Here is a 14,884-nt window from a genome sequence, read left to right as displayed (position 1 = left end):
GTTCTTCACATGGCTCTAATGGACTGCTTGTGATTCATTGCCACACTGAGTGCTGAGTAAGTCCTGAATCGTTGTTGTCGTTGTTGTCGTTGTTATCGTTGTTATTGTTGTTATTGTTGTTATCGTTGTTATTGTTGTTATCGCTCATTACCCTTTGGCTTTGTTTAATGATACTGATGTGTTTTCACCTTTTTCTGCCTGAATGTTTAGGATGTTTGGATTGTGATTTCACTTTTTGGATCATCAATCTATCCAATCTTTCCATCGATCTACCTCAGGTCAGGTATGTTACAGATTTACAGTGTATAGTATAATAGTCATATACACCACTGTTATGTAAAGTGTAAACAGACAACAGTAACGTGTAAGACAATCTAAAACAGAGAGATAAATGAACGTTATTTAAAAGAATTGCATCTATACCTACTTCTGTGTATAATTAATTATTAGTAGGTAATAAAAATTCCCTGATTTCAAATAGATATGTGCTTTTACAGAACAGAAAGCACAGATATTGTAGTTTTAATTGCTGGGTGATTGAATAGAAAACCTAAATTTAAAGAAATGCAACAGAAAAGGAGAATTTATTTATTGATATTTATTTTATTATTTTACTTCCATCTGGAAAATTGAACAGTGAATAAATACAACAACAACAAAAAACATTTCCACTGCTACAATGTGAAGTGGATTGCAGTTGGCTGTTTGTGGCAAGATACAATTTAAAGTAAGTAACAATTCCTAAACTCCTGAGCGATATGTATTGTGTTAACAACCTAAAACAAGGGTGTGAACTAAAACAAAACAAAATTCAAAGATAAAACTGAGGAACAGAAGCTAAGGGACTAACGTTAGCATCAAAACAATTAAACAAATGTAACTAGAAATAAACGTGTGATCTATCAGGAGAACCTGGACCTAGCATGGAGCTAACATGAAGCTAACTCAAACGAATGACTAGAAATATCAGGATCTTAGAGATGCAAACCAGACACAAGGTTTAAAGACACATGTAAATGTAACGTTAGGAAAAAAAAAATCTGTAAACTGTCCAGTGTGAGTGAGTCTGTGCCCATGAGAGCCTCAGATTCCTGTTCCTGGCTGACAGGAGAGGAACCTGATGTGCTCATCTCCTGCTGTAGTTCATCCACCTCAAGGTTTGATGTTTTGTGCTTGCTGAGATGCTTTTCTGCTCACCACGGCTGTAAAGAGTGATTATATGAGTTACTATAGACTTCCTGTCAGCTCAGACCAGTCTGATCATTCTCCTCTGATCTCTCATCAGCCTGCAGATCCTCCGCTCACAGGATGGTTTTTGTTTTTCGCACCATTCTGTGTAAAACTCTAGAGATTGTTGTGTGTAAAAATCCCAGCAGGAGATCCGCAGGTTCTGAAAAACTCCAACCAGCTCATCTGACACCGACATCCACGCCACGGTTAAAGTCACAGAGATCAGACTTTTTCCTCATTCTGATGTTTGTTGTGAACATTAACTGAAGCTCTTGACCTGCATCTGCATGAGTTTATGCATTGAGATGCTGCTACATGATTGGCTGATTAGATAACTGCATGAATGAGCAGGTGTACAGGTGTTCCTAATAAAGTGGACAGTGATAAAAGTGAATAAACATAATCTTAATAAAATTAACGTAACTATAAAGTCCTGGGACGGAGCAAGGCTTCACGACGAGCGTCTGATACTGAAGAGTTTTTAATTCTGCTGGTTAATTAAAGGCGCATGTTAATGATCAAGGAGGCGGAGCTTTGGCTTCAAGCTGCCAATCAGAGCCTTTGTTTTCACTGATAGTCAGAAATAATCACACACACATACTGCAGATCATTAAACTTTACCTGCTTTTTACCAATTAAAGGAAACGTATCATCAACATTTTCTTTTCTGTTTTTCTCTATTTATTTTCTTACCTTCCACTTTCTACACAACTTGAAAAGAAAGATGAAAGAAACAAAGAAAATTATAATAAAATCAATTTCATGTGCAACAACACTCTTAGAAATGCTGTAAATCAATATTTAATAAAGAGTAAAAAAAATCCAAACAGAAGAGGAGCTGGTTTGATTAAAATCACAATGTTTTTCACATATTCCTCCAAAACTAATTATAGCAATACATCAAAACGACAGCAATAGCGTGTGTGTGTGTGTGTGTGTGTGTGTGTGTTATCTGATCTGTAGTACACACACTATCAGACGTTACGGATCCTCAGTGAATCTGGACATGAACAATGTTGATATGTTTGTAGATTAAACCCTGGGCTCGTCTGTTTGTGATTAATGTGAAACGTAGCGATGTTTAATTTTATGCCGCGTGTGTTTTGTTACTCAGATCGTACGTTATCTCTCACACTATCAACCTTTAGTTTCCTTCATGTGGTTCCCTCACGGGTCGCTGAGTCACGAGGAAATGTTCATTTATCTCAATAGTCCTCTAAATAACACAGCTGACATTTTACACTGTGTTTATTCTGATGGATCGCTGTGTTACACTGTGTGTGTGTGTGTGTGTGTGTGTGTGTGTGTGTGAAGATTATGCTTAGAAGGTGAAAATCAGTGAACAGAACGTCTCCAAGAAAAGTTTGAAAACAGCAGCTCTGACAGTAGCGCAGGTTTATTTATAATTAATGCTCTCGTACTAATACGTTATCGTTTCTATAGTAACAGCTCATTCACAGGGACGTGTGCAGCAGACGCTCCACGTAAAAGGATAAAAAAACACGTATAATCGTTGACATGATGAAGTTTTCTTAAAGGAAGGAGGTGTTTATGTAATGTTTATGGAAGGAGTCTCCAGTGTCAGCGCTTTGTAACAGTCAGAGGTAAAGCTGTAAGTTTTCCGACATCTTCAGGACAGAGGAGTTTACGCTTCTTTGCAGGTTTTTTGTCTTATTAACATGAAGAGAGAGAATAAAGAGAAGCTGGTGAGGAAACGACTGTTTATAGCTGCGATAACGTAAGTGACAACAGGAACTCACTCGTTTCATGAACACTAAGTGTAACTATAAAAGAAAAAAAATTACGACATGACATTCTTTAATAAAAAAAAACATTGCTGTTGTCAAAATGCTGTTGTATGAGAGGAAATGATGCTGTTATAGGAAATAAACTTCACTCCGCTTCATCACGTGATCAGCGATGACTGTTAGTGTGGTGCTTAAAGCATTCGTGGATTGAATCCGCGCTTTTATTTCGGTTTGTACTTGTGCTCTTCACACTGAATCAAATCGAATCAATTATCTACATGTTGAAACGTCACGTCTGCTTTTTCCCCATTTTCTCCCCAGTTTGGTCATTTGATGTTTGTGATTAGACGTATAGAGCCGTATTCATATAGATACTTATTCATATAGAGCAACTTAAATCTAAACGTTAAGTCAATATTTACATGAGGGAAAGTCCCTCGTATTCAGAGTCGTGTTACGCAGCTGATTAAGTCGATTTTATGAGGTTCACATTCAGATTATTAAAATCAGCTGCGTGTCGTTCTTGCCTCCAAGTTCTTTGTCCTTCATTTTCTCTCCAGTTTGCTCACCTGCTATTTCCCTCCCATCAGCCATCAATCCCCAGCATCTGGCAGCTGGAAACCGGGGAGTGTGAAGCATAACGCCTGCTTCCTCCAAGACACATGAAGCCAAACTTCCATCTTTTCAAACCACTGCTCATGATGTCACAGGGCAGCGTAACACACTCTGAGGAAAGAGCTATCTGCCCTCTTCTGCATACATGAGTTCACAGACGCTCGCAATTGGCTAGTGTTATTGTGATTGACAGGGGAGAGAGAGAGTAAGCCCCTCCCACTCAGACAGCACGGTCTATTTTGCTCCCTCGGCTCTGAGCAGCGTCAGGATTCGAGCGTGTGATCTCTGGATGATGGCGATCTCAGGAGACGTCTGCTTTTATTAAAGGTAAATTTATAATTTATGACATCAGCTGTAACAACATCACTGGCGAGAGGGCTCTCGGAGGACAGCACTGTCAGGATTTAATGCTTGCTATAAAACAGCTGAACTGTAGCATAGACCTAATAATCAACAAAAGGTGTAACACTGGTGTAACACTGGTGTAACACTGCCCCCTAGTGGAGTCTGCAACACTCTCCGTATATAATCACATGTTACTGTCCGGTAACGCTCGTGTTATATTTTTAACAAAAACAGAGAATAAAATAGACATTACAGCACAAAGACAAAGAAAGGATGAATGTCAAGTCAAACTTTATTTAGATTTCTTTATTATATTTCTTTATATATTCATGCTTTACAAAAGGAAATATAGTATCCAAAGACAATGACAATAACAACAGTCCATTTAAATTAATAAAAAGCTAAAGAATTACAAATAAATCTTATGAATGAATGAAAAAGAAACAAAAAGAATGAATGAAAGAATGAGGGGAAAAAAGAAAGAAAGAGAAAAAAACGCAAATAAAAAATGAACAAAAAGAAAAGAAAGCTGTAATGAGTGTGCAGTTCCACTGAGTGTTAACTGAATCAAAGCTGCTGATTGGCCGGCTGCTGTAACACACATTATGACATCATCAGCTGTCAGTGTGAATTTAAACTGTCCAGCGTTCCGCGTGTTTCAGCAGAAAAGTTTCACACTTTAATCTGAAACACTTTAAACTGTATAAAGTTTATTTTAAAATAAACAAAACTCTGTTAAAGTTCTACACAAAACCCCCGAGTGTGAAAGGAGTCAGTGTACGAAAAACACTGACGATAAGGAGTGAACCTCCATCTACACTGAGAGAAGACGAGAGAGAAACGAGGGAGAAAAGAGAGAAACGAGAGAAATGAGAAATGAGAGAAAAGAGAGAAACGAGAGAAACGAGGGAGAAAAGAGAGAAACGAGGGAGAAAAGGGAGAAAAGAGAGAGAAATGAGGGAGAAAAGAGAGAGAAATGAGAGAAAAGACAGAAACAAGGGAGAAACAAATGAGAAAAGAGAAACGAGAGAAAAAGAGAAATGAGGGAGAAAAAACAGAAACAAGAGAGAAAAGGGAAATGAGACAGAAAATAGAAATGAGGGAGAAAAGAGAGAATCGCTAGAAACAATGGAGAAAAGAGAGAAGCGAGGGAGAAAAGAGAGAAACGAAAGAAAAGAGAGATACGAGAGATAAATGAGGGAGAAAAGAAAGAAGCGAGGAAGAAACGAGAGAATGCTTTGCGGTGAACAGCACAGCGATCTCGTATACTTGGATGGTGTGAAAGTTCTCTGTAACGTCACTGAATCATTGTGACCTGATCTCACACTTCCCCTTGCCACAGGAAATGACATCACGGTCACTTTCTCAAACAGAAGCAGAAACGTTTACAGAGAACAGAGCAGCCTGAGCTGAGTACGTAATCTCCCAGAGCGCTGTGTTTATTCTATAACTCCTACTGTCACGATGCACACGGCCGTGTTTACGCTAAACACACAGCTCACAAAGCTCACTTATTATCCGCTGTTATTATTTTAAGAGGAATAATAATTTGGACATGGAACAAAATAATAAGATGTGAATTCTGAGATAATACATCACTATTTAAAGATAAAAAGGCAAACTGTCAACAACAACAACAACAATAATTTCACGTGCTGTAAGTTAAATACATAAGTCAAGGTTTTGGGATAATAAGTCATAACTTTGAGATAATGGGTTGGAATTTAGAGATAAGTCGGAATTTTGAGATGCTAAGTTAAGTTTGAGATAAGATCATGTTTCAGATAAGTAAAAAAAATATTGAGATAAGTTGGAACTTTGAGATAAGACTAACTTGGGATATGTGCATATATTGAGATAATCAGTCAAACTCTTGAGATAATGAGTCAGAATTCTGACACAATGAGTCAGAACTTTGAGAACATCAGTCGGAATTCTGAGATAATCAATCAGAACTTTGAGATAATCCTTCAGAATTCTTATTAACTTTGAGATGATCCATCAGAACTTTGAGATAATAGATTGGAATAGATTTGAGATAAGTCGTAATTAATTTAAGATAATTAGTCTACCTTTTGAGATAATATGTCAAAATTTTGGGATACATCAAAATCTTGAGATAGTAAGTCTAACTTCCGAGATAATAAGTGAGAGTTTTGAGATAATAAGTGAGAGTTTTGAGATAATAAAGAGGATTAGTAGGGCTTTAACAGCATGTAATATGTTAAGAGGTTATATTAACATACCATGTGACATGAATGTTAATCAATAAATATAGTTTCTTCTTGTGCTTGTATATGTGTAAGTGCACACACACACACACACACACACACACACACACACACACACATCGTGCATTCAAAGCATGAAGTCTTTCACACCAGAGAGCAAATGCTAATGCACATCATCGTCTCTTATCTGAAATAAAAAGGACAATTTCATGCAGTTTAGTGACCTCATACGCAGCTCCTTTTCATTTCCACTGAAAATGGAATTGACGAAGCGGAACATCGGTGTGAAAACACCTTTATTACCTTCCGCAGTCCTGAGGACATTTTTAATCTTTTATCTTTCTGCACTGCGTCGCTCCGTGGCTCATGACACACAGATTCATAAAGCTGATGTGTTCTCGCGCACGGGTTTATTAGTATTCAGATAGCTTTTGTGCTTTTGCATCTGTGCAGATGGAGAGATATGTAAATGGAAGTGTGTGTGTGTGTGTGTGTGTGTGTGTGTGTTTGCATAAACAGAAGGAGCTGAAACAGAGGCTAGTTGACTGTAATGCAGATTCAGATTGAGAAAACATTAACAGAAATAAATAGGACATCAAACCCAGAGCACATCGTATTATAATAATAATAATTATAGTAATAATAATAATAATTATAGTAATAATAATAATAATAATAATAATATCTACTATACTATTATATATATGTTCTCACCATTTCTGTTAATTCTTTAGCAACACTACTGTGCAGTAGTGACGATACTCACGATAATGAGTCAATCTCCGTCTACTGAGAGAAGACGAGAGAGAAACGAGGGAGAAACGAGAGAGAAAAGATAAATGTGGTAGAAAAGAGAAACGAGGGAGAAAAGAGAAAAAAGAAAAGAGAGAAACGAGGGAGAAAAGAGAAAAAAGAAAAGAGAGAAACAGCTGCTACTGTACTGAACAAATGTGTTTTAAAATGTCTGATATATTTCAGTCATTATAATAATAATTTTAATGATATTCAGTTTATTCAGTAACTCCTGAAAATTAAACTTTATTTTTAAAATCAATTTTCAACATTGAATTGAAGATGTATTGAAGCATTGTCATTTTCTTCACATATTTTTTGCTACATTTTACATTTTAAATGTGGTTAACTAGCATCCATGCAAAGTAACAATATTCCAATTTACGATTTCTGTATTTTTTAAATTAATAATTTATTTTCAGCCTATAATTTGGGTAACATGGTTGTACTTTCAAGCTGAACTCATCAGTCAGTATCACAGTGTCACAAACATACTGTAGAAAATAAAGAAAAAAGAACGAGAGAGAGCTTTTCTTCTTCCCATCATCTTCAGGAAATTCGGATGATGCAACTTCCTGTTAAACATGTGACTTCTGAAAATATTTCATAGGGGTGAATGTGTTCAGGTAACGGGGCTGAAACTAAAATGTATATTTTTTTATAACCTATAATGGACGACTCGTGGAAAAGGATGTTTCAAGCATGAAGAACAGCATTAATGTAAAAATAATAATTTTTAAGTGTTTTATTGATTATATTTGAAGGTAAAGTGGAGTTATAGTGGAATGTTTGAAATTATTTAACTGAAACAGGCACAGAGCTTGTTGTGAAGGAAACGTTATCTTTGTTTAAAATGTCTTTTACCTTCATTTTACATGCAGATTTGTAAATGTAACATCAGTAGGACGCAAATAGCTTCCTGATCATGCAATCGCCCATAAACATTATCGACAGAATAACCTTTTAGGGATAATAAAAAGTGTGTAGGTTCAGACAATGCCTTCGGTCATTAAAATGTAAACGAGCGTGGTTGGATTTCAGTCAGTTTGTTATAAATGAAGTGATGAGGAAAGGTGTAAGTGTTAGCCCCGCCCCTCAGCCTAGCCTTAACCTTCATACCTTTCTGTACAAGTTTGATGCCATGTTGAAGACACAGTTTGTGTAACTGTTTAATAAAAAGGGGAGGGGGGATAAAACTGAGAGTTCTGGGCAGCTTCTGCTTTACGCTAGACAGCCAAGACCCCCTGCTGAAGAGACGTGGGCGTAGGGGAGAGATGGAGAGATGGAGAGATGGAGAGACGGGGTGCCAAAACTTCAACACAGTGAATAAAAGGCAGAGATGGAAATTTACAGGAAGTTGCCCAGGAGGGGCTTCAAGATTTCAGTAGCACAAAGTTTGATTCCACCACAGGAAGCAGTGCTGTACGAACAGGAAGTGCAACCCGTTTTGTTTTTGCTTTAAGAGGGTCTGACGTTAAAACAGCTATCAGGAGGAGAGAGATCTCATCCTCTAACATCAATTCCATTTAAAAACTAAAACTAAGAAATAGTTAAAGACACTTGTCATGGACAGGAACGGTTTCTCAGAGTGAAGTCCACTGAGAGATTTTAGATTTCTTTTTTTTTTTTTACTTACAGTATTGTGGAAATCGCAATCCATCATTATCAAAGTTATTAAAATTTATTATTTAGTTTTCGTGCCTCTGTCACTAGGTTGTCCATGCGTCTGTCCGGAATTCTCCTTAGTCTGAAGAGTAAGCGGTTGAATGTTTGTGGGATTTATATGGAATTATTATTATTATTATTATAATCAGCAGATGAACTGATTAGATTTGGGGAATTGATCTAAACAGGGTGAAGGTCAAATATCCGAAATACTTTTTCTTTAATAGCTTCCTTCCTGTTTTAAATGTATTTTATTCTTAAGGGGATTTCAGGCAAATGGTTTAGTAACAAAGTGAATAGACTAGTTAGAGTTATTATCAAGTTAAAGTTATAGTCGGTTTACTCCAAACCTCAGTAACTCAGGAACAAGTTTACTTCTAAACAAAGTCAGTTTGGACCTTGTGTTTTGTTGGTGTAAATTATAGCCAAAATAAAACACATTTAAACAATGAGCCTAATATTTTAATTGTTGGATTATGTTCAGAAATAAATCTGTATTGAGCCTAACCCTCAGTTAAACTGTTCGCTGTACAGCAGACGTTTTCGGCAGTGTATAGATAAAACCGCTTTGCCTGTGCACCTGTAATGTTCCTGATAGTTAATGTTATGGTTTATCAGACTCTCAGATCAGACAAACTCAGGCTGAGTCTTTATAAGAGTCAAAGAGATAAAAAAAAAAATTAAATAAACACTTTCAGCCTCTGAAATAAATAACTGTATTTAAAAAAAAAACAGCCCTAAGATTACAAATCTAATAATAACTCCTCTATGAAACGTGAGTGTTCAGGACAGAGTCATCACTTTAATGTAATTTTGGCTACTGTTTATACAGCAGGAGATTCTTCAGGTCCTGAATCAGTTGCTTTTTTTTCTGAAAGTCATTAAAACCCAAGCAATGAAAAAAATAAGGGAATACTGAGGAACATTTGTGTTTTTAGGTTTTTCCTGCTTATTTTCTTTCATAAAGCACATGAACTACAGCGGAGGTCGGTGCTACTTAAATAAATTTACAGCAATGAGCATTTAAATATCTTTCATCACTGGGTAAATTATTTCTCGGCTGCTGTTGCCATGATCACAGAGCGAACTTCAGTTAAAATGAAAAAAGTCTAGAAAAGTGTGGGTGGACAGCTGAATGCTGAAAACTACACTTACACACACATACACACATTTATACACACTTTCAATTCAATTTTTATAGGTCTTTTATCAATGGACATTGTCACAAAACAGCTTTACAGAAATATATAAATTCAGGATATAAATTTAAAATTTATAAATTTATCCCTAATGAGTGAGCCAGAGGAGATGGTGGTGAGGAAACACTTCCTGAGACGATATGAGGAAGAAACCTTGAGAGGAACCAGACTCAAAAGGGAACCATCCTCATCTGGGTGCAACGGATAGTGCGATTATAAATAAATCCCTTCTATAACTGTGTGCTACATGGACAAATAGTGCAGTTGTGCAACCAGGAAACTCATTATAGTTTTTACATGATGTCTGTTCAGCATCCAAACATCCCAGTTCACCACAACACTCTATACCTGTGAATCCTCCAGACCTGCTCCTTTACCTAAGAAAACTATTCACTAAAGGCTTGACTAAACAAATATGTTTTCAGCCGAGACTTAAACACTGAGACTGTGTCTGAGCCCCGAACACTAAGTGGAAGGCTGTTCCATAACTGTGGGGCTTTGTATGAGAAAGCTCTACCCCCAGCTGTAGCCCGCACTATTCGAGGTACCAACAAATAGCCTGCACCTTTTGATCTGAGTAGGCGTGACGGATCATAAAAGACCAAAAGTTCACTCAGGTTCTGTGGCGCTTTATAGGTCAATAGTAGTATTTTATAATCAATACGAAATTTGATTGGGAGCCAGTGCAGTGTGGATAAGATAGGGGTGATGTGGTCATATCTTCTGGTTCTAGTAAGGACTCTCGCTGCTGCATTCTGGACTAACTGGAGCTTGTTTATGCTCCTACTGGAACATCCAGACAGTAAGGCATTACAATAATCCAACCTAGACGTAACAAAAGCATGAACTAATTTTTCTGCATCATGTAGTGACAATATTTTTCTTATTTTAGCAATATTTCTGAGATGAAAGAAAGCAATCCTAGTTATATTATCTACATGAGCTTCAAAAGAAAGACTAGAGTCGATAATCACACCAAGGTCTTTTACTGCTGCACATGATGAAACAGAAAGACCATCCAGAGTTATTATGTAATCAGAAAGCTTACTTCTAGCTGCATGTGGTCCTAGTACAAGAACTTCTGTCTTCTCAGAATTAAGTAAAAGGAAGTATATACGCACTTCTACAGACTTACACACACTCTAACACTTACACACATTTCTAACATTACTGCTGTCATGAACGTCTGAACAACATGCTAATGAATTTATTAAAACTGAAGAAGAACAATTTTTTTGTTTCCTGATGTACATAACTTAAATGATCTGGCTATGTGGAAGGTCATAGAGTGATTGAAAAAACAAAGGTCTTACACAAAGAATATCAAACAAAACAAGTGCATCAGTGAGCTGAAGGATAGAAGAACTGTTGTGTGTGTGTGTGTGTGTGTGTGTGTGTGTGTAATCACATCCCGCATGGAGTAATTGCTTATTTTCCACTTTCTTTGAATCATAATTCCATGTTTGAGAGTCTTTGTGTCCCCTCACATGAAGCTCGATCTATTCATTATGGAAATGTGAGTTAACACACTGCGTCCGTCTGTGTGTGTGTGTGTGTGTGTGTGTGTGTTTGTGTAGCCCCGTGGCACTGATGCATTCTGGGAAGGATAAATATAACACAGTCAGTGACCGTGAAATCACAACTGGACCCTGAGGCTTAGAAAATAAATGCATGCACACACACACACACACACACACACACACACACACAGACACACACACTCTGCAGTCTTGATGTTGCTTCATTAAAGAACATTACAGAGAGATTCTGAAAGAACGTCCAGGTTTAAACAGGAGCCGAGAGTAGAGGAGGTGTGATGAAGCGGAGTTACTGTTCCCATCCCAAAGATAATTAATTTCCAATAACAGCACATCCTGAAGTATTTTATTCCTCTTATACCTCAGCAAATTGACAACAATTATAATTTATTTAAATTAAAGAATGACGTCATTTTCTGTATCTGTTTATATTTACACATTGAAACAAGTCAGTTCTTCAATTCAATTCAATTTTATTTGTACAGCGCTTTTAGCAACGGACATCGTCACAAAGCAGCTTTACAGAAATATATAAATTCAGAATATAAATTTAAAATTTATAAATTTATCCCTAATGAGCGAGCCAGAGGTGACTGTGGTGAGGAAAATCTCCCTGAGACGATATGAGGAAGAAACCTTGAGAGGAACCAGACTCAAAAGGGAACCATCCTCATCTGGGTGACACCCGATAGTGCGATTATAAATAAATCCCTTCTATAACTGTGTACTACATGGACAAATAGTGCAATTGTGCAACCAATAAATTCATCACTTCTTTTTGCAAGACGTCCGGCTGGTTAAAATCTATCCACTGTCCACTGATGGAGTCCTGAGTACAAAGTTGCTCATGGCAACTGCAGCCCCAAAGCCACTACAGCAATCGCAGTCCCAAGCCATTACAGTACAGTACAGTACAGTACAGCTCCCCATATGAGATCCCCAAGCAGCACCATCTCCACAGCCCCCAGGTGGCACCATATTCAGCAATCCAAACAGTTCTTCAGGCAGTAGCGAGCGAACTCGACAGATGAGAACTCCAACCAGAAGTAGGGCATCAGGATGGGTCAGGCAGCGAGGAGGAGCAGAAGGGGTCAGGATCACTGGCATCTCAGGAGTAGCATGTGTAGCTCAACAGAGAGAGAGAGAGAGAGAGAGAGAGAGAGAGATATTATGAGGTATGCTAATTGTCCCGTAATGGTTAAAGAATACGTATTGTGTGCAGAGAGCAAGCAGGGACTCCGGCAAGACTAGCTATGACAGCATAACTAAAAGGGAGAGCCAGAAGCTAACACAGACATGAGGGAGTCCTGGGACATAAAGCAGCAGCCTCTCCACCATCAACACACCTGAGTGAACGTGTGAGAGTGGGGGGGCGACAGCATCCAAACATCCCAGTTCACCACAACACTCTATGCCTGTGAAACCCTCCAGACCTGCTCCTTTACCTAAGAAAACTATTCACTAAAGGCTTGACTAAACAAATGTGTTTTCAGCCGAGACTTAAACACTGAGACTGTGTCTGAGCCCCGAACACTAAGTGGAAGGCTGTTCCATAACTGTGGGGCTTTGTAAGAGAAAGCTCTACCCCTTGCTACAGCCTTCACTATTTGAGGTACCAACAAAGAGCCTGCACCTTTTGATCTGAGTAGGTGTGGTGGATCATAAAAGACCAAAAGTTCGCTCAGGTACTGTGGCGCGAGACCATTTAGTGCTTTATAGGTCAATAGTAGTATTTTATAATCAATGTGAAATGTGATTGGGAGCCAATGCAGTGTGGATAAGATAGGGGTGATGTGGTCATATCTTCTGGTTCTAGTAAGGACTCTCGCTGCTGCATTCTGGACTAACTGGAGCTTGTTTATGCTCCTACTGGAACATCCAGACAGTAAGGCATTACAATAATCCAACCTAGAGGTAACAAAAGCATGAACTAATTTTTCTGCATCGTGTAGTGACAATATATTTCTTATTTTAGCAATATTTCTGAGATGAAAGATCCTAGTGATCTTATCTACATGAGCTTCAAATGAAAGACTAGAGTCGATAATCACACCAAGGTCTTTTACTGCTGCACATGATGAAACAGAAAGGCCATCCAGAGTTATTATGTAATCAGAAAGCTTACTTCTAGCTGCATGTGGTCCTAGTACAAAGAACAAAGTTCTTCTCTCTCTCTTTCTTGTTATAGCAGCTATAAGCATCTCGCTATCTTGCTTACAGATTACGCAAAATAATGAGATTAAACAATGATAAATTAAATTAAAACAATATGATATGAATTGAAACAACGAGATATTAAGTCGAGACAGCAATGAGATATTAAGTCAGAACAATGAGATACTAAGTTGAAACTGTTGTCACTTCAACGCCGGAATCAGCGTCCAACTACAACTCCCAAGAGACATTCAGGGCTATAAACATGGCTGCCAAGGACTCCAACTCCTGACACACGTTTAGACTCACCTGATTACTGTTCAAGTACACCTGCACTTAATCACACACACACACACACACACACACACACACACACACACACACACACACACTAAAAGTAGCACACTTGAGCATACGTAGTAGTCAACATAAAGTATCGTTCAGTGTAGCCTCATCTCCTGACATAGCAGGCCTTGGTGTTTATCATCGTTTATCTGGTGGTTTTGATCTTTCTTTGTCTCCTGGTTTCTGAGTCTGGTCTTGTGTTGTTTTGCCCGTATATACCGATTTCCACTTTGCTTCACGATTTGGAAAATAAAGCTTTCTAGCTGCACCTGTAACCGTCTCTGCCTCCGGACACCAACAACAACAAAGAGATATTAAGCTGAAATAATGAGCTATTAAGTCAAAACCATAAGGAGATATTAAGAGCAAACATTTTCACTGAATTTTGACATTAAAAGCATTTTTAGATTGCATGGACTGGAGCAGGAGGAGATATTATTTCAACTCTTTTGCATACATTCTGTATCTAGCTGTGTAGCTTGTGCAGCCACATCGCACTTCACAGGGCAACCAGCAGTAAAGACGGTAAATGTATAGCGTGAATGTTATTGTCATAGGTTATTAATAGTCACAGCTGTGTGTATAGCAATTAAACACACATCTGTGTGTAAATCATTTGTAAATTTATGCAACTTTTCTCTGTGTTGTTTTATTTTATAACATTGTGACCTTCATCTCTGTAAAAAGACACAATTTACTTTCTTTTGCTCTTTTAACTGTATAAATCTGTCAGCTGTGACAAAATGGTGAACATTTATGGGCTTTAGTTCTGTGTGTGTGTGTGTGTGTGTGTGTGTGTGTGTGTGTGTGAGTGTGTGTGTGTGTGTGTGTGTGTGTGTAAGCTGATGGTATTTTTGACTCCCACAGTATGTGAATTTTTTTTATATTAAATTCGGGGGCGTGTGGTAAACACAGATTCTCCATCCTCATCACTTCCCTTTCATTTCAGAACTGCAGATAAGACAGAAAAACAGACTTTAGAGAGAGAGAGAGGGAGAGTGTGTGTGTGTGTGTGTGTGTGT

General features: G+C 37.8%; 1 long non-coding RNA gene across 1 annotated transcript in view; it reads left to right on the top strand.

Annotated features, from left to right (window-relative positions):
- The window catches only part of LOC128318413 (uncharacterized), a 36,742-nt gene continuing 21,858 nt past the window's right edge, over positions 1 to 14,884 (top strand). The window contains exons 1-2 of the long non-coding RNA XR_008301802.1: positions 1 to 56; positions 211 to 283. This is a non-coding gene — a long non-coding RNA (uncharacterized LOC128318413). The remainder of the gene's footprint in view (positions 57 to 210; positions 284 to 14,884) is intronic.

This window comes from Pangasianodon hypophthalmus, chromosome 5, assembly GCF_027358585.1.
Source record: "Pangasianodon hypophthalmus isolate fPanHyp1 chromosome 5, fPanHyp1.pri, whole genome shotgun sequence".
Classification (NCBI taxonomy): domain Eukaryota; kingdom Metazoa; phylum Chordata; class Actinopteri; order Siluriformes; family Pangasiidae; genus Pangasianodon; species Pangasianodon hypophthalmus.
Note: the sequence above shows the minus strand (reverse complement) of the source record. Positions and strands in the feature narration are given on the sequence as shown.